This window comes from Electrophorus electricus, unplaced genomic scaffold (assembly GCF_041902795.1).
Source record: "Electrophorus electricus isolate QZ-2024a unplaced genomic scaffold, ASM4190279v1 Scaffold83, whole genome shotgun sequence".
NCBI lineage: Eukaryota > Metazoa > Chordata > Actinopteri > Gymnotiformes > Gymnotidae > Electrophorus > Electrophorus electricus.
Window position 1 is genome coordinate 172,229 of NW_027658800.1, and position 20,645 is coordinate 192,873.

The 20,645-nt window shown below is 41.2% G+C and overlaps 1 non-coding gene across 1 annotated transcript; it reads right to left on the reverse strand.

Moving 5' to 3' along the window:
- Positions 1-2,966: 2,966 nt before the first annotated feature.
- Positions 2,967-3,040, reverse strand: trnai-aau (transfer RNA isoleucine (anticodon AAU)). The gene has a single exon. It is a non-coding gene; the product is annotated as a tRNA-Ile (tRNA).
- Between the last annotated feature and the right edge of the window lie 17,605 nt (positions 3,041-20,645).

Consider the following 20,645-nt stretch of genomic DNA (forward strand, 5'->3'; position numbering starts at 1 on the left):
CTTTCAAACTTAATTTTTATGTGGAATAAAAAGAAATATGAATACCTCTCTTTATGACCTCCTAATGCTCATGCATACCAAGTCCAGTATGCATACAAACATCGTCAGTATACTAGGAATACAGAGTTTGAAAAATGTTTGTCAGAAGCATCTGAGCTTTATTGCTGGTGGGTGAGTGGCTAGGATTCAACACTTTCACCACTGCAACTTGGGCTTGATTCCTGGTCAGGGGACGCTCTTTTTGCTCACTTAAAAAAGAAGCTTGTATGTGAAAAAACAAACTTCCTTTGAGTCAGATTTTAACTGACAGACTAAGGATAACAGTTTTAAATTCTACAGTCCTCCACTCTACCAACTAAGCTATTGAAGGCAACAGACATGTAATCCCATAAGTCCAAACACCAGTATGTTGGCAAGAAACACGGCCAGTTATGGATGTTTGAATTGTTAAGTTCATTTGACACAAAGAAGAAACATTGCATTGTACGAGTTGGAGATGTTCAGCTCCAACAGATATCTCTTGATTACATTTGGATGCATACTGGACTTTGTGTACAATCAATAACTACTGGTACTAACTCAAAGTATGTTTCCCCCTTCAGTTTTATTTTATGCCAGAATAAAGACTTTCTGTCTTTAGAATTCTACATGACTCAAACTGAGATGCAGCAGATCACTTAGCTAGAACAAAGGGTCTTGTACTACAATAACGACTTTTGCTTTATTGCCCATAAGGTCCACCTCTTTTTTCTTTAACCCTCAGATCATCCCGTAGATGTTAGAATTATTCTAATGAAATTATAATTAACATTTAAAAAAATTCCTTAACATCACTCTTAAAATAACTTTTACCTTACAAATGATTTCTTTACCAGCAAATTTGAGTTGGTATGAATTCATCTATTAATTTTTCGTTATTATTTCATTAAATACATGCCCCCCCCCCGCCCCCTAAAAAAAGAATAACAGTCCAAATGAAAGGTCTAAATGAATCTTTGCAGTAACAACAGTCTTTTATGCTCTTCCAACCACCCCACCTCCTCCCAGTGGACACACCATGCTCCAGTACATGATTCTGGAGTGCTGTGCTATCTGTGCTCCCCACTAACTTTTCCTACCTGCTGGGGTTTCTCCTTCCTGGACCTGCCTTAAAATGCTTAAAATGACAGCACCTTGCCCTCCATTTACCTGCAACATTCTGCACTGTCACAAACAATATTTATGTGCAGATTAGCAGATGAACCTCACCTGGATGATCCACATTTCATTTCTTTGTACTGTTATAATAATGAGTTACTGTATTTCTACCCAGGTGTTCTATCCAGGTGAACTGTGCTCTGTTTCTATCTCCTATGATGTCTTTGTGTAGGAATGCTGTAGTGTATCTTTCATGCTTACAATTTGTCAGCCATCCTCTACCCAACTCATCTTTGCCCAGGTTTATCCAGGGTTAACCGAAGGAGGATGAGTTCCCTTTTGAGTCTGACACCTTCCAAGTCCCTTCCACCATTCCAGTGAGTTTTTCCTACTGTCACCCTTGCCAATGTCATTTGGCTTATTTATCAGTTGTCACAAGGTGTTAACGTTATTATGCACATGTATATAAAATGTGTATATACTCTATATACATAAATATATATATATATATATATATATATATATATATATATATATATATATATATATATATATATATATATATATATATATATTGCATTATTCTCTGCACCTTACATGTTATTTGCAGTTTGGATTGGATTATAAAGTGAATTTCATTGGTGAGTACTATATTTTTTGGTGACAAAGTATAATCTAATCTTTACAAAGCAGTGACCAGAAAGGAAGACCTGGATGAGGCTTTGGTCCCCATGATAGTTAGAGACACACAGCCATTTAGCATAGTTGAGGATAAAAGCTTCAGGGACTTGGTAGCAAAATTGGATTCAACTTATATTCTCCTAACTAGGAAGGTATGTGTGGTGACATGGATACATTATGAGAGTAGTATTAAAAATATATATAATTATTTTCTTCCTTCCCTTTAGACTGTAAAGGCCATGGTTGAGGCCAAATGCCAATAAGAGAAAGAGAAGGCCAAAGCTGAGGTCCAGAAAATTCCTGCAATGAGTTTGTCAGCAGATATGTGGACATCTCTTAATGTGGATGCCTTCTTGGCTGTGACCTGCCATTTTATAGATGACAACACATTTCTGAAGTCTACACTACTTGGTGTTGTGAAATTCCTGCAGGCGCATACAGCTGAAAATTTGGCCTGTGTGAAATCCTCTCTTATGGAAGAATGGGGAATAAAATAAAGTCACATGTCTGGTTACTGATGGCACATCTAATATGATTGCCTGTGGAAATAGCTGAAGCTGCCTCATGCGCTTCAAAAAAAAAGAAACTGAGGTTGAAACAAGGTGTTGGAGCGATTAGTAGAACTCAGGGAGCCTGTGGGGGCAGATTTGGCGGGTTTACAAACTGATATTCCTGCGCTGATCTCTGATGTGTACAGTAATGTATGTGGGTGCCGGTCTATACTGTATTCTTTTCACAAGGCAACTGTGGAGCTGTCAGACCTCAGTGGCAGGCATAATCATATCCCAACACATTTCAGACTAAAGGATTTGAACTCCCTGGCACTGCCAGACACCTAACTGGCTATAATTTGATGGGGAGGATGCAGGTTGTCTGCATGCCTCTGGAATTGCTTCTTTGACCTATTCACACAGCGATCGAGAGCCTTACACTAATGCCAGAGTCCCTCTGATTTCATACTTTTCTCTGCATTGTCCAAGATTTGTAAACAAGCACAAATCCATGGGCAAAGTTTTGTAATCAAGAACACACTCTCATGTACTTGGAACATGTCTTAGCAGATTGTGATTTACAAGCAATGTTATAAGCAACACAAGTTCAAACAGGTGGTTTGTTGACAAGGGGTCATTCATCAAACAAAACCCACATGGCCCATATGGGGATCGAACCCATGACCTTCGCGTTATTAGCACCACGCTCTGACCAACTGAGCTAATCGGCCTTTCTCCGTTCATTTCGCAGTTTTTGGTGCAGCACTGAAGGGAACCTTTCCATGAAATTGTAGACTTGGTGTCAACGAGATTACGGCCACTTTTTCGACCGAGCATAGGTGAAAGTTGACACTTATTGTTCCCTCTGACAAATGGTTATTCTGTAGCCAACTTTTGAATTAAACTTCAAAAGCAAATGTGGAGAAGCTTTTGTTAAAGAGCAATTCAGTGCAGTTGTACACAGTGACGAAATCATCAATTGCAAAGTCCACTGAGCTTTATTGCTGCGAGTTACATAGTGCTGTCTATTACACCATGAAATCTGCCATAACAACAAAAATGTAATGTCTGATTCTGTGAGCCAAGGAATATAAACCTTTTAGGGACATATTTAAAATATCAGATTTTCTGCCTGAGCACAGAGTAGGCATTTTTTTCTAGCTTTAACCATACGTCCTCTTTCTTTGGAAATCTGTGTCATTGCTGCATGAATAAGCAGAAAGATTTTGAGCAATTTTTTGTCTGGGTCTAAGGGGCAATTTATTCAAACCAAAAGATGCTATTTTAGCTAGTTTGTCAAATGAACATGTCAAACCTACAGAGACAATGTGTCTAGCTACAGAGCTCTGCAAGGTTTAATTCTTGGAAGTATTTGAAGCCATAGAAAGTTATTCTGTAAGCATTGCTTAACTCAATAAAAAGAGACAGTTAGAGCCAATGGCTGCCAGATCTAACATAGCTCACATTTTATAGTGTTTGCATAGCATATCAGAATCTGCAAGAACTATTCCTGTCATTTCAGGAATAAGCTTTTTTGACTTCACAGCTAGATGAAATATTTAGGGTGGATGCAGGATTTGGTATGATCTCCTAGAGAATTGCCATTCCACTGTGTCTTCAGCTTTTGTCCGATCTGCAAACAAGTCCCACTCTAGGAGAACTAGGTCAAGTGGTAGAGTGCTCTTTTAGTATGTGAGTGTTAGTGGGATTGATGCTCACATTCTCAAGTCTAGAATTTGTAGTTTTTTTTCTATGATGAAATCCTTTCTGATAGCAAATGTTTTCGGGACCTGCTAATACGCTTATGCCATGCACACATTACGTGACTTTTGAAGTTTTCAAATTGATGTATGGCTCACACTGCACAACTGTATGTCTTGGAATCTGGAAAGCTTAATTTGTGGTATCTCAGTGGCAGACATAATCAGTGATAAACCACTGATATGTCAACTGGTCTTAACACAGACAGATTTAACTTACTCTGTTGAGACTGTGTCTAACTTAAACCTTTCCTTCAAATAGAAGAGATCCTTGTTGCAGAGGTAATGTTTTTACCTTTATATGGTTTTCCCACTCATAGTCATGCAACACACAAATGCAAACCTCTCACAGACTGTCTCACACACATCCAGTTATTCATCTGAACACATGATGTTTCTGTCTCTGTACCGCTATTAGTTATGCAATGGTTCCTCAATACTAGCACTAACTGAACAGGGTTCTGTATAAATATGATCTTTATAACAGCTGCCATAACAGCAAAAATGTAATGTCTGATTCTGTGAGCCAAGGAATTATTATTGATATTGTGAATATTTAATAACCTCCAATGCCAGCAAATTAAATTTCACAATATTGTGAAAATTGTAAAGGATACTTTATTCATGTCCTCATTGCTAAAGATTGTATCGCTTTATCACAGCGATACGCTAGTTAGCTAGCTAACAGTTGAGGTCAGCGAGTGTGAAACTCGGGGCTATAAACCATTCCTTGTGGAACCATTTCATTGTTCAGCTTTCAACTTTGATCGTTTAGGTGCTGGTAGTTTGTTAGCTAGCTAACTGTTCAGCAATAGAAAACCTACTTTTGTATGATTTAGAGACCCAAATTCACAAACCTGTGGGTTTTCAAATTGATCGTTCTCTCTAAATAAGCAAAATGAGTTAAGCCATTACTACAGCTATCGGACTGTTTGAACTACAATATTCGACTGTTCATTTATTGTTAATTAGATTAAATTAACTTTCATAAACATTCTGTATTAATAGAATGTAGTTTGTAATGACTGATTAACTGTGTATATTCAACATGAAGCTATTCATATAACGTTTCAAGTTTGGTTTATTTGTAACATACATTTATTTGCCACTTTCATTTTTAGGCTGTAAAATGAAAGCTCCTTGCTCACAATCATTGCTATAGTTTGATCAAATTCAGTTATATATATAAACTCCCTATTCAATGGGAAGAAACCAGTTCATGTCATTGTGAATTGCTGGTTCTGTAATCAAAACACTGAGGTTCCATATGAGAACAGAAACTGCTGAGACTGTCCATTCTGTGTGCAGTACAATGGCTTCTAAGAGGTATTGCTGTATTTGAGACATGGTGAGGACATATTTTAGTGAAAGTCTTCCAATGATGCACCCTTACCTGAACCATTTTATGCTGTTGCTGCTGTTAAAAAATGCAGAATGGTGATTATAACGAACCGATCCTTGCACAATATATGGAGCACCTCAACCATGGGGTATCAGCTGGTGTCCCTGTGCTTGATGCATCCAAGACTCAACCAGACACTGAAGATCAAGCAGCTGGCTTCCTTCACTCCCAGAGAGGAAGTAGGTTTTCCATTTGAACTGTTGCCTTCTTAGTTAAGACGTATGCATTGTTGATTGCAGTGCCAGAGCTGTGAAACTGTGCAAGGTAATGCATGTCCAGTGCTGGACTTGGGCAAAGATTGTGAGTGGGTCTTCAAGGGCAAACAGGATCTGATGGCCCACATGTAGTTTGATATTATTCCTAAATAACTAAGTTTACATGGCTATTTGAAAGAAGCTGATCATGTAAGCAGCAAAGACAGAATATCATTCTCTGACTAAGGATTTAGTTGACTCATGTTTAACCCAACTAAACTGTGGTCCTGGCTGATTTTAGTTGGACTATTGAGCCACTGACTCATGCACAGAGTTTTCTGAGTATTTTGCAGTTTCTTACTGTACTGAGTTCTTACTGAGTATAACGTCAACTTTGATATATTTGTTTTCTTTTCACCGAACAAAGCCTTCAACTTTGACTGTGGTGACATGAAATCCAGATCTGCAGAGTGTTTTTTCAGTAACGCATCTTTTGCCTGTGCATTTTGATTGCAGTGTTAGGAGGTCATAACTGCTGATCAGAACTTTGGACAAGAGGGCTTATCCTCATGGCTCTCTGACTTTCATGTACAACAACAAACAATATTTTCTTATTTATTTTTTTCCAGTTGTAACAAACCGTTCTGCTGTTTTTTAACTTCTGTCAAATTTTTTAATGGTTGTACAGGACAATTACGATGGAAATTGAGGTGTACAAGTGCCACCTTGAACAGACCTACGAGTTGTGCGGGCCTGTCAGACAGCTAAGCAGTATGACATCCAGCACCAGAACCGACAGCTGCGGGCCCTGCTTTTCAACCACCAGCTCAGATGCAGCCAAGATGCAGACAAAGAATTCATTAAGGTGAGTAATTATTGTCAATGGTTGTCTTAGAATGGTGCTAAAGTGCTTAAGATAGTTTTTGGCGATTCTATAGCCAAGAATTCTCAAGATCACATCTAGCTGCATTCCTGTTGGGTGTGAATGACAGTTGCTCCTTCCCAGTTGATGCAAAGTGACGATAGAAAAAAAGGCGTACACGGAACTGGTAGTGAACACTGTCCTTCAAGTGCATATAAGTGCATACAGTGTTTGAGCCTGCAATCCAGTTCATTACCCTGTCCAACAGGCTCCCAGGTTCCCCTCCACATCTTCCTTGTCAGAGATAAAAATTGATATAAAAAAATGGATACTTGAATACTTTTGGTTACTTTTTTGTTCCTGGCTACCATGCTTTTTAAAGCATTGATTATTTCAAACATTGATTTATCTAAGATAAGCAAAGACCTGTTCTCTCTTGCTGCATTTTGTGGGTTTTTTTGGGTTTTTTTTGTTTTGTTTTCTTTCCAAATGAAGCTGTTGTTTTCATTTTTGGTGGGTTTCATACTATCCACACCAGCTTCCAGGTTTCTGTCCTTTTACATACCAAGCAATCAGCTTCCTTTCTCTTTGCTACAGAGCACCTCTTTTCTGTCCACACCTGCTTGGCTGGTAGCTCTCAGAAGCCTTGCCTTCCTCGCCTGTGCTTTTCTGGTTGCGGTGGCCATATGTGGGTCTGGATGTGACTCTGGAGACACATCCTCTCTCCACAACAGCCCGCACACTCTCAGCGGGGGAATCATCCCACCCAAAGAAGCCCACCAAAATGACACTGAAGCCAAAGCAAAGAGCATCACCAAAACTGCAAATGTGGAATGACCTGGTGGGTATTCTGCCAGAGAGAGGCAATAGAGAATATCAAGCTGATCTGGTAGTCTGGAAGCAACCACCAGATGGCTGTTGCTTCTGTTGCCCTTTTGACTTCCATCAACATCTACTCAGGCAGTAAAAAGAAATGGTGTACTGGGAGGTAGTAAATCTTGCTAATCAGTACTTGTTTTTGGCCTGTGAAAATACAAACAAACAATACACATATTCAAACACTTCTGAACTACAATTGCTTATCAGGATTTACACAGGCTTATGTTCTTAATAGCTCTTTGCTTACAACTTCATCAAAGCGGTTTTGTTCTACAGTATGTGCAAAGTCTACTTTCCCACACAGTTCACATGAGTCTTGATTCGTCCTGCTGGTTCTTCATGTCTGTGAATGTGAAAAATCAAACTTTTTTGCTTGGCTTCAAGCAGTGATCCTTTGATTGTATCATTCATGATTCATTTAGGATTACAACCAAGTGGTTCAATATCCAGCCAGAGGTGTACTCAAGTGAGGTAATAAAATGAAATTATTAATGTAAATAATATGATGGCAGGAATTGTAAAAGACCAAATTAGGCTTCAGAAGTAAGCAGGAAGTGAGAATGACCAAATATGGCCTCTGTGGCAAGTCCAGGATTGAGGCCAGGATACCACCTAAAGATACAATTTTAATAAAAAATGGTTTTGTAACTTGATGAAAATGTATAAATATTGAACCCACCTGAGACTGTTAGACATTCTGTGGTCAATACCTCGTCTGTATGCAACATTGAGCTCAGAATAAAGATGGCACCGGCTATTCCCTTCAATTAATTACTTTATTTTCTATTTAAAGTGTACTTGAGAAAAGGACTGGAAAGTGGGAAAAATCTAGGAACCACACAAGAATGTCTGGAGATAAAAATTCAAGGCTGCATAGCCATACCTTAATGTGAGAGATCCTCCATTTCAGAGTCTGCTGTGTGAGAGTCCTGTGCCTTTTTTCTCTAGCTTGGAATAGGACTGTTGCTTCTGCTTCTTAAGGTTTTCAATCAACAAGGACGGTGGCTCCACCTGCAATGAACCATGAGCTTGTTATATTGAACTGCACAAGACAGTAAATTAACTCTTGTATTCATTCTGTATGAAGTGCGCCTCACTTGAGATGTCAGCCAAAGTTTAGCAGTAAATATGGTTATCTGCAGTTAAGTGTGTTGCTATTGAAAGACATCTTCAGCTAAAAATAAGTCTTCCTTGACCCTAATCCACCAAGCCCAGATACAACACAGACATGCATGTGCTGTAGTTGGCTTCAAAACATTCAATGAACTTGTCAGCAACATGGTCCAGATTCCTGCAGCATGTGACATGCGTCTGCACGCATCCTGCCCCCACAGTCTCTGCCTGGCTCCCCCCACCCTCCTCCACCCCCAGTTTGCTCTCTCATCCTGCCCACCAGCAGCTAATGTCCGCCGCCGCAGCGCAGCACCTCCCACTGTATGCTGCATGCTCCTCTGTGTGCCTGTGGTAAAACCTCGCCAAGTTTAGTGTTCTAGCCACTGCACTCCCCTCCCCAACTCACACATCAATCTCAGAGGCAGATGGATTCCTGTCTCCCAGCCGCATCCCAACTTTTTGACCTGTACACATACTTGGATAAATGTTCTCTGTGAATACAAAACAGCAACATTTGTCTAGTGTACCGGAGACCTCTTGGAAGTTTTGTAGACAGATGAGGCCGGGCTGTGCTAGCTGAGAGAGACGATATTTGAGCTTGAATCCGACTAGCACATGCACAGAAGCATAGGGTATTATGAAGGCTCTGCATGATATCGTGACCCAAGGTTGAGCTTACAGTAGGTGGCCATATTGCCTCATATCAAGGGCAGTGTACGTTGGAAGACCATAGCAGAGACGTGTGACCGAACTATGTGCACGAGCGCATAACATGCCGCATTCCTTGTTTTCTCCCATTTTTGAGTGAAGCTAATTGATAGTGCCATCTGCCATCTCCTTTTAGAAAGGCAGTGCAGTGCCTTGGCTGTTGATGTGAGTTGTTTTGTCAAAGGAAAGAATTGAAAATGTGAGCGGTGATCTCCATGTAATACTTAGGCTTTAATGCCCTTTACCACTCATTCAGTGCTTGTCTGTGTTTATGTTTTCAGTGTTGCAGTGTGATTTTATTTAGGTGAAATTTGTTTTCAGTCTATCTGCAGTAGTGCACTTAAAGGGCCAGGAAGGTTAGTGGAACACATTTGCTCTGCCTCTGACCTCACAATTCCACTGTAACAACAGTGTTCAATTCCGTCATTTAAAAAAAACAAACAAACTTGTTTTGGTTTAAATTTGTTTAAAGATTTGTTTAAATTGTGTGTGCCAGTGTATCTGAGTGTGTTACAGTCTCTCTGACCCTTTACACCCATTAGTGCGTTCTTCCACTAGCTTCTCTCTCGTTCCTGCTTCAATATTCAAGGGAGGATTGAGATCCATTCAGGTAATTTTGCAGTCTTCAAAAAATGCATTGAAAGACATTCCAGTAGCTCAGTGGTGCACCTGCGCTCCACTCTGCTCCCCAGTTCGGAGGATGCCAGCACCTATGTTTAGTCTTTTATGTTTAGTCTTTTTTAGTCTGTTTCTTTTTATTTCCTTTGGACTCCAGTGCTTTTTAATAATCTGTTTTGGACATGGTATGGCTGCTCCATTACCCAGGAGCCCATACAAAGGTTCATTTCTGCCTGCATGCATAACTGCTGGAGGGAGGATTTTATGTCCAGAAAATGTTAAGATGGCAACAGCTCGGTGGGAGACAGTATGTGAGAATCACCTCTTAGGCTCATTTTACCGTTTCTCATGTAGAAGGAATTCCCTCACTATGTTCCCATTCTGAGCATCAAAGCCAACTGGGATGGGGGTTTGTCACATTCTGAATTCTAGCTCATGTCATATTTTGTCAGCATTGGCTTTGATAGACTCAGGTTATCAGTACAAATTTACATTCAAGATTAGTTGTCTTTTACATATATATCCTCTCTCCTGCAATAATGGCTAATTAGCTGCATCCATCATTGTAATTGTTTAATTTTTCATGCTAGTTCATTCACCCTTGTATTAGTGCCATGCATGTGAAACAGACTCTTGAAAGATTTTCTTTTTGTATCTTGCATGCCTAGCATAATAGGACATTCAAAATCCCTTGAAAATTTTAAACTTTTTTTTTTTATGTATATATCTCCTCAACATTCCCAGTACAACTGCTGTAGAGTCCACGACTCAACTCTTGACTAAAGTCTTCACTCCGAGCGTCTGAGCCGGCTGCTGCGGCATACGCCACGCTGCTCTGTGACCCTCACTCTCCACTCCTCTCCTCTCCCAGCTTTTCCAGATCCCTCAGATGCAGACAGCCCAGCCTGCCATTCCAAGTAACAGCGCTTCCTTTCGACCCGTGTCCAGCCAGCCCATCATGATGTTCCTGACACCCATGCCCTTCACCTCATCCCAGACCGGCCAGTACTACGTACTCCAGTACTACGTGCCTCAGGTACCCAGAGCAGAGAAAAGCGCCTGTGCAAATATGTACACAGTGTAGCAAATGGGTTGAAAATCTGTCTATAAACAGGTTGGCCAGCAATAAATAAACTGCTCCTAAAATGTGTAGATAAAAATATGTTTTATCTTGGAAGCAGAAATGAGAAGTTCTAGTTTAGTTTTTTTTCAGTGTAAAAACTAAATGTTTTTGTATTTTTTGTTTGTTTACTGCTTCGAATATCTCTTTTAGGAGTGTCCTATATGAATGGCCATGTCTGGTGCTAGGCCCTTTACTTCTGCTGTTCTGTTTCATTCTCAGTATCACCACAGTGGCCTTCCCTACGTGGGACATCCCCAGCAGTACTCCGTCCAGCCCACAGGACCCAGTACATTCTACCCTGGGCTCTTTCCTGCAGACTGCCCACTAGCATATGGTGAGTTTGGACTTCCCTTTCTCTACCCCCACCTGGGAAACCCACACGCGTGCTCTCACCGATAAAGAGACCTTTCTTCTGGGTATTCCCGCTGGCTGAAACTGGTTTTTCTTTTGCTCTCTAACTGAAACCAGTGCTTTTTTTTGGTCACCACTAGTGGCAGGGCCTTCATACTATCCTGGTCAGACCATATACACCAAATCTCCATCTATAATAGTGCATACAGCTCAGCAGCCTCCACCCACTAAGAGGGTAAAGAAAACAGTGAGTATTCCCCATGCCTCAGAGGTGAAATTAATTTAATTGTAGATTGACTTAATAGATGCAATAACTTGCTGTTCGCTAAGATCCGTATCCGAGACCCTAACCAGGATGGCAAGGATATCACAGAGGAGATCATGTCAGGAGTAGGCATTAGCCAGAGCACAAGCCCACCAGTGGGACGTCCCTGCACTACCCCTACTGCTCCACAGGTAAGCCATTCAGTCCCGCAGCCCGAGCCCCTGATCGGCTGCAGGCCGCTGCTTCGCGTGATCCACTCCACAGGTCAAAGTACTCTCTCATCTAGTCCTCCCTCATAATGAGCTCTGAGTTGATTGTTTGGTTGTTTGGCTGGCTTTCATTGTCTTGTCCTATTAAAAGCATCATACAATCAGCAACAAAATCTGATGGTGTAGTTTGATTTCCGGCCATTCTCTCTTCCTTCTTCAGTGATTCGGTCACACCGTTGACCCTCCTCCGTCATATTTGACTGGTTCCAGTAGCTTGTGTGATTGTGGCTGTTCTGATTTAAGAAGGCTTCTCAGATGTGTTTTGATGTTCCGACTTGCCGTGCCTATTCTTTCGTCTGCCTCCATCTTAGTTCTCCCTCACAGCCACTCGAATCCTCCTGATCTTCCCTCGTGTTCCCTCTACACAGACAGCCCACGTAAAGGCCCTGTAAGAAGGATTCAGCCAAACCCTGAGCACCTCAGCTCCTCTGAGGAAAGGCCTCTCTGTAAAGGGAACACTCACTACTGCGATGTTGCACTTACTTTGTGTCCTCTTTCCCTAAATGTTAACAGTGTTCCTCTTTCCTCTCTTTCTCTATTTCTCCTGCCCATTTATTTAAGCACCCCATGCTTGTCTGCTGTCTCTTGCTGTCTTTGTGTCTTCCCCCCCCACCTCAACACACACACACACACATTTTGTGCCTTTGCGGCTGGATCTTTTGCCCTCTTGTGCTTTCTCATTTCCTCTCTCTCTCTCTTTGTCTCTTTCTCTACTCACTTCTCTAATTATGCTGTGCTGTGCTGTGCTGTGCTGTGCTGTGCTCACCCCCCCCACCCTCATTGCCATTCCCCTTCTTCTGCATGTGTGTGCAGTATCTCTCTCTCTCTCTCTCTTTCTTTCTCTCTCTCTCTCTATCTCTCTCTCTCTCCATCTTTTCTGTCTTTTGCTAGTTTTTATGTCCACACCCTCATTATCCTCGCATTTTCTACCTCAAATCCCAGCAGCTGAACAGCCAGGTAGCAGAGCAGGGGAATGTCAGTGTCAGCCTGGCCCTGGAGGCCCACTGTCCGGCGAAGGCTGTAAGTCCAGCAGCCGGAGAGGCGGTTGCCTCAGGCACGCTGATGCCCTCATTGCCTTCCAGCACTGCTGCTCCTTCAGGCCTCACTCTCCCAGGCCAGGCTGTTATAGAGGCAGTCCAGGCCTGTGGAGCCTCCACTGGGGCAGAGCTGAAAGAGACTGGGAAGGAGCCAGAGGTCTTGCTGGAGGATAAAGTGGAGTCCATCTTACAGTCCAAGCTTAGGCAAAGCTTGAGTCAAGGTAAATAACCACATGCATGACATGCTATGTTAGGACACTAAAAAGACACCAGACCGATTTGTTATGTTTTACAGCTATTAGTTTATCCAACACCTGGAAGAAGCCAAAAGAGGACACTCCTGTGGGGCAGGCCCAGTGTCCTGACAGAGAGGTGATTCCTCTCTCCAGGTGCTCACTGTACCCCTCTCTGCATGCAGAGCCAGAGCTGAAGGATGGGAAGAGGCAGTATGATAGAGACTTCCTGTTGGCCTTCCAGTTCATGCCTGCCTGCATGCAGAAGCCAGAGGGGCTTCCTCCCATCTCTGATGTGGTACTGGACAAGGTAAGCCTGCTAAAACATTGGCCTTAGGGGAGCTTTAAAACCATTCCATGGAGAGGGGCTGATGGACTTCGACTTGACTCTGTTCTTTTCTAGATCAAACAAAACAAGCTGCCCCTGCAGCAGGTGGGCCCTCGCCTTATCGCCAGAGACCCAGGCTTCAACCCAGCCTCTGCAGACTTCAGCAGGGCAATTCCTGGAGGCAGGGGTGCACCGGTGGGTCTCTCCGCTCATCCCTTCTCTTCTGTCACAAATAAATGAGCGCCTGGTCATCTTTTGTGACCGAGGTCTTTGTGACAATGTTACCGCCCATAATAAAGAGCACCCATTTGTTGCTTCAGCTGCTCAGTGTAGGCCCGAGACGGCTGCCTCCCCGCAAGATCATCACCAACGTGTCCATGAACGACGAGGTGCAGCTGAAGAAGGCCGAGAATGCCTGGAAGCCTGGCATGAAAAGGGAGAACACCCAGAACCCCGAGACCCAGAAAACTCAGGTCAGCACCTCACTCCGCCATGCCCTGTTTTCAGATTTCAGAGTCACAGCCTGTTATGGTTGGCTTGAAAGCTACTTAATTTTATTTGCGATATGCTCTTCAAGAATTGGATATTTAAATTATAGAGTCGTTGTTTAATTGGGTGGGTGTGCGGGGAGTGTGCACGAATGTAGCTATGCAGGGGGACATGGGTTTCTAGTGTAAATAGGGGGTGTGATGATACTGAGGACCAGATATTGTGTGCTTGTTGTTCCTTGTGTTGATTGTGGTGTTGATTTTGGTGAGAGAGTATTGTAGATATTGTAGTGTATTCTGTGGATGATCTTGTATATATTATAGGTTAACACCCAATGGTTGTGTTAAAAATATTCTTGCAAATTTGTGTGCAATTCAGCATTTGGAGAGATTGACAGATCTTCATTGCATTGTCTGGTCGGTAGGGTTATTATTGGATCAGATTTGGTTATTATGTATATATATATATATATATATATATTTTTGTAGGAGTTATATGTTGATTAAATCTTAAATTCTTGTAGCTGGTTCTAATGGGTTTTCTTTTAATTTGAATTTGGAGCACATGAGGGGTTTTAGTTGATAAGATTTGATAAACTGTTTGCTGCCAGTGCTACACTTCTCGGAAAGTGTGATTGATGTATGATGCCTTTATCGGTCTATATAGCAAAGTTGAGTGATTTTTGTTCATGACGAAGTTCCAAATGGCAGAGTAAATATTTGGTGAAAGTGAGGAGTTAGTCATTATGTGGAAGAACTGCTGAATTTAACAAAAGATTGGGATCTTTGTAATGGAAAGCTTAGTCGGTAGTCTGTTTTCCTCTCCAGGAGCTTTTCCAGAAGGTGCGCAGTATCCTGAACAAACTGACACCGCAGATGTTTAACCAGCTGATGAAGCAGGTGATGGACCTCACCATCGACACGGAGGAGCGCCTCAAAGGCGTGGTTGATCTGGTTTTTGAAAAAGCCATCGATGAGCCCAGCTTCTCTATGGTCTATGGCAATATGTGCAGCTGCCTGGCTATGGTGAGTAACATGTTCCCATACATTGCTGCTGAAGTTCCATACAAAGGCAAATGCCACACAGAAGTGAACTCTGTTTGAACCACTCTAAACTGACATGGAGCTTTAATCAGCTTCTATTTAGTAACAGAACTCTCAACACTGTCTTATACCCAAGTGTTTCTCCTACATGTCTTTCCTGTGTAGTTAAAAGTGCCCATGGCAGACAAGCCCACCAGCACTGTGGGTTTCCAAAAGCTGCTGCTGAACCGCTGTCAGAAGGAGTTTGAGAAGGACAAGGTCAACGATGATGTTTTGGAGAAGCTGCGGCACCAGCTGGAAGCGGCCACTTCAGTAAGCAGCACTCCTGTCTAGTTTACCCGACTCACCAACCCACAGATCAGGAGAAAGGGGACTGAAATCGGCAGCAGTGCTGGGAGGCGGCCTGGTCGTTATCGGGTCCAAACGCGCTGTTTCTTGCTTTTGTCTTTGTTCTGGTTACTCCTCGCAAGGCCAGCGAGCGGGAGAGGCTGGAGGAGGATCTGGAGGAGGCGAAGGACAAGGCCCACAGGAGGTCCATCGGTAACATCAAGTTCATCGGGGAGCTGTTCAAGCTGCACATGCTGTCAGAGGCCATCATGCACGACTGTGTGGTCAAGCTGTTCATGAACCACAGCGAGGAGAGCCTGGAGCGTCTGTGCCACCTCCTCACAGCCATCGGCAAAGACCTGGACTTGGAGAAGGCCAGGGTAAGCAGGCCGCGGGCCTGGTCTGGGTTGATTTAATATTCTCAGCAGATGCTCAGCACTTGCATCGGTTTATCTTTAATATGTCATGTAAAGGTTTACGGCGCATGTGTAGATGAGTGCTAGTGTGCAGTGCAGCGGCTGTGCGGATTTTGTCCAGATTTGGTCTGTGTTGCGTTTTTCACAACAAGTACTTTACACATCGAAACTGGATGAAGAAGTTTTGGATATTGTATATTGACTGTCAATTTTGTCTCTAGTAGGAATGGCAGTTGTGATGTTGACAGTTCAGTCACCAACTAGTGTGACAGTTATTTGTGTTCAAGTTTCCTGGTCTTTTTTATTGTGGTTTTTTTTTTTTCCATGCACGCTTTTAACCAAAAAACAAGCATGTTGAAATGTTGTTTATAAAAGTTTTGCCGTCAGTGTTTTCTGTTGCTTGCCTGTTGCCTGCACTCTGACTACAGGGTAGCCAACTAATTAGGATCATCATCTATAGTGCGACTAGCATGCTGTGCTGATATCAGTGTATTATTAGGCCTTGGCAATGATTTTAAAAGTGTCCAAGTTCATATTGTTTAGAGAAGTTGTTAGTGTGGTTGTTAGCTCTGCTCCTACTGCAGCTGACAAAATGAAAGGCTTTTATTCAGGACTGGTCAGCTGTTAGAAGGTTTTGCTCTCACAGCCTCCTCCACGTTTGCCACCTCCTGCTGCTGCACCCTGGATTCCCCAAAGCCAAGTGCAGCTGATGACAGCACAGCTACACCCACAATGGCAGTGAACTGCTTTACAGCACTGACCAACGTGCAAGGCAGCAGGGTTTACATAAGAGTCATAAACGTCTTGTGACATGAGTTCAGCTGAGAGCACACCTGATCGAATCGAAAGGTGAAGAATATCTGAAATTTGTCGACGTTTCTCTTACACTCTCTCTCTCTCTCTCTCTCTCTCTCTCTCTCTCTCTCTCAGCCAAAAATGGATCATTACTTTAAATATATAAAAAAGACAGTGAAGGAGAGGAGGGGTTCCTCACGCATTCGGTTCCTGCTCCAGGACGTCATCGACCTGCGACTGGTTAGAGACTCTGCCTGTGTTTGTGTGTTTGTGTTTGCCATTCCAGCGCATGGTGATGCAAAAGTATGCATCTGCTGATTTTGCTTTTCTAGAATAACTGGGTGTCGCGGCGAGCTGACCACGGGCCCAAGACCATTGAGCAGATTCATAAGGAGGCCAAACTTGAGGAGCAGGAGGAACAGAGGAAGGTGCACCAGCAGCTGCTGTCCAAGCACAACAAGAGGCAAAGGTGTGGCCCTCAATTCCGTGACAGCCTTTTTCACCTGCCTGTGTGAGGCCGAGGACAAGTCCAAGGACAATCGACAGGAGGATGGACACATTTGCCAATGTGTGCTAAAAGACAATACAAGAATTCAAAAAAATAATAAAACTGTGTGACAAAGAAACAAAAGTTCTGACTCTAATGTATTTTTGCTTTTTCCTTTATGAACTGCAGACAAAACTATATTTAACATTTGCAGATGTTCAAAAGAAAAGACGGAGGTGAATATAGAAATAATATTATTTATTTTTTATTTAATTCTTCCTTGGCTTCTCCTGAATTCAGATAGGCTCTGCCCATTAGATGTCACTTTTTTGTTTGTTTGTTTTTTTATTTTTTTGCTAATTTCAAACCAGTCCTAGGATTTTCACACAATCTGAATGAAATTGGTGTCAAAATATTTGCAAGAGTCTGAATCTCAATAATTATTTAAACAAAAAACCTGACATAAAAAATACAGCTGTCCTATTCCAGTCTAATATTAGTAGTACAAATTAGTAGTACAAAGGTCAGGCTTTAACTTTAACTTTAACTAGCTGTCACTCCTGAACGACATGTTCAGATTTCATGAAATTTAAAAGACTTATACCAGTATTGACTTTGAGGTAGCTTACCAAATGTAGCAGTTTTGTCAATATGGGGCATTATAATATGCAAATAACTGTTTCTCAATGACTGCTCTTGTGATCAAGATGAAATTTTGCATACTGCTTCTGTAAGCAAGCTGAAGGATTCCTAAGGATGACTCAAACATTGGCTAATGTTTTTCAGGTAATGGGCTAATCATAGAACTGGCTTCAGTGGACTTCTATAACGTTGATTCTTGTAGAAATTACTTTAAATTTAAATATCCTACTACTTTTTATGTTGCTGATGAACTGTAACACACTAGTCGTAGGACCTTTCTCCAATCTTCCCAAATTTGGTATCAAAATGTTGATGAGACTGAAACATGTTGATATTTGTATGGTATATGGCACTTACATACCTATCAATCCTTCCAAGGTGTACTGATTCATTCAAAACAGCTGAAAAAAAATGAAGACTTCTTTGAGTAATTCTTATGAAACTTGACATGAGTATTGATTTATGGACTTTGAGCTAGCATGGCAATTAAAGGACATTTTTGCCAACAGAGCCCCTCTGACATATGAAAAGGTATTTAAAAAAAGAAAAATGAGTCAATCCCATTGTGTACCAATTGTGCATGAGAAATGCAGTTTATACAGTGCAATACTTTGTGACTATTTCATAAAAAAAGTTCAATACGTTTCGTAAACCTTTTTTTTGCCTGATTTTTGATACCTAAATTAGTTGGGCAAATGCACCTTTCAAACAAGTCAGTGACCTTTTGATCTAGAGATACCTTTTAAATGTAAAAAATGCAGATCTTCTTGTAAATAATGATCAAAAATATGTGTATTTAACTATCAATCCCCAAGAGCAGGATTTTTATTAATAGGCTAAAACTTAGCCATAGAGTGTTAGATTATCACCAAACTTCAATGGTGTATATGAACATACTGTGAATGCAAGTACATTTGGGGTGAACTGACCTTCTGGGGGAACTATATTTCTTAGTCATGTCGAATCAGAAAAATAATATTTATATAAAGCAATTCAGCAGAGAAAATTGAGAGATTGGTTTCAAAATACAACATTCCTGGAAACAAAACCTCAAAACCAACCACAAAGGCTGGTGAACTTTATATGGGATGTCATCAGCAACCAAGTTGTGCAGATGTGATAAAATGATTGGACCCTTTACTTGCCACCTGCAGCTATAATAAATGTAATTCTAATGTATGTCATGAATTCCCTAGATGAAGGAAGTTAGACATTTCAATAGCAACACACCTCCCTTGATGGAATGACTGGGTACAGAAATTAGTTGACCAGAAAGGCCAGAAAAATAGCACAACCACAGCCTTCAAACCTGACAACAAACCTGCTTAATGCTGACAGTTTTATTTTTTTTCAAATACAAAATACAGACTCACTCTCAATAAATAACCATTTGATGAACTAATGCAGAATATAAATTAAGACACTGACACAAGCTTTACTTTAGTTACTAAGCATTTAGGTTTGGGTGTTTTTCGTACTTGGTGGGATGGTTACGAGAAAATATTGGCATATTAGATAAGCAGAAAAATACTATGGATGGGTTCAACACATGATGTGCGTACTCGTTTGACTTTGGATCTATTGGATCACGCCAATAACTGTTGAAAAGAAAAATGACCACCTGAATGCTAAAACATATAATGGAAATAAATGTCTTATGCAATACGAGAATTATGAAAATTTAGAGCACGCAAATCCTTCACTTCTGAAACAGCAGAAATTATGTAATTTTACACAGATTAAAAAAACCCTCAACGCTAAAGACTGCTGTTGACGGAGTTTTAATGTAAATATAGTAGGTTGGGGAAGTGTAACGATGAGCAGTGTGTGGAAAAGAGTGAGATTTATTAGGGGCAAATCCAAAGTCCAGGGTCAAATTATTAACATGGAGAGTCCGAGAATTCATGATAAACTAAAGTAAAGAAAAGTGCACGAAGACAAACCAGGGATGCAGGCTATAACATTGGGGCGAGGATAAACATTCAGGCTTATATTCACATGCACGGAAGCCTCGATTAACAAACAGCAGCTGGACTTACAATAAATAGCAACAAGACTAAACTAAAACAGGGCTTAAAAACATGGTCAAATGAGCATTAAACCAGACACAAGTGCAAATTATGAGGGGTGCAGAAAACGAAACGAAGGAATGGAACCACAACAAGGGAGTAAATCAAAATAAAGACACTAGACAGGGAAACCGTGGAGACATGAACGCTAGGAGGGTGGTCAGTGGTGACAGGAAGCTTGTTTCAGTCATGGATGTCTTTGGCTAAATGAATGCAACTGAAATTCTTTCCTCATGTGTCCTAATAACCAAATAATAACCAAGTTCTTCTTTATTTCTAAATAATATGCCTTTCGGAAATTGTATAACTGCGTGTGTTATATTACTTTCTTTTATTCAGAAACACAGGAGACTCAGGTGAAAAGTGTGATGGAAATTATACACTTATTATTATATCCTAAAACTTGTCTCACCTAATCGTAGTCATCAGTTTATTAGATAAATGCATACCTATTTTTCTGTTTGTGTTTCACATGTTCCATTCCTTTTCTTTTCTTTGAAAGAAAAATGCCTTAACTTAATCAAAGACTAGGATTAAAAAAAAAATAATAATAAAATCATAGACAGGTCAGCTGAGCCCACTCCCTTGTCGTAATGTCCCCATATTGACAGTTAAATACCACATATTAAATACAATAGAGACTGGAGTGTCTTGTTTTTCTCTGAACATTCCACAGTGCATCTAGAATTTTAATAGTTGTTTATTTCTGCTCAGTTTTTCTGCTCTTATTTTAATTTGTTTTTGTCTTAAGGAGAAAAAAAAGGGCGACAAACGAGACCTGTGACCCCAGGGGGAAATCATGGATCAGATGCCTCACACCAAGTCACTGTGTAAACAACACCAGGTTCATGTTTTAGTGTGAGGAATGAGTGCAGGAGTGTTTTGAAAGAGCAAATACAAACACTAACAAGAAGAGAACAAAGAAA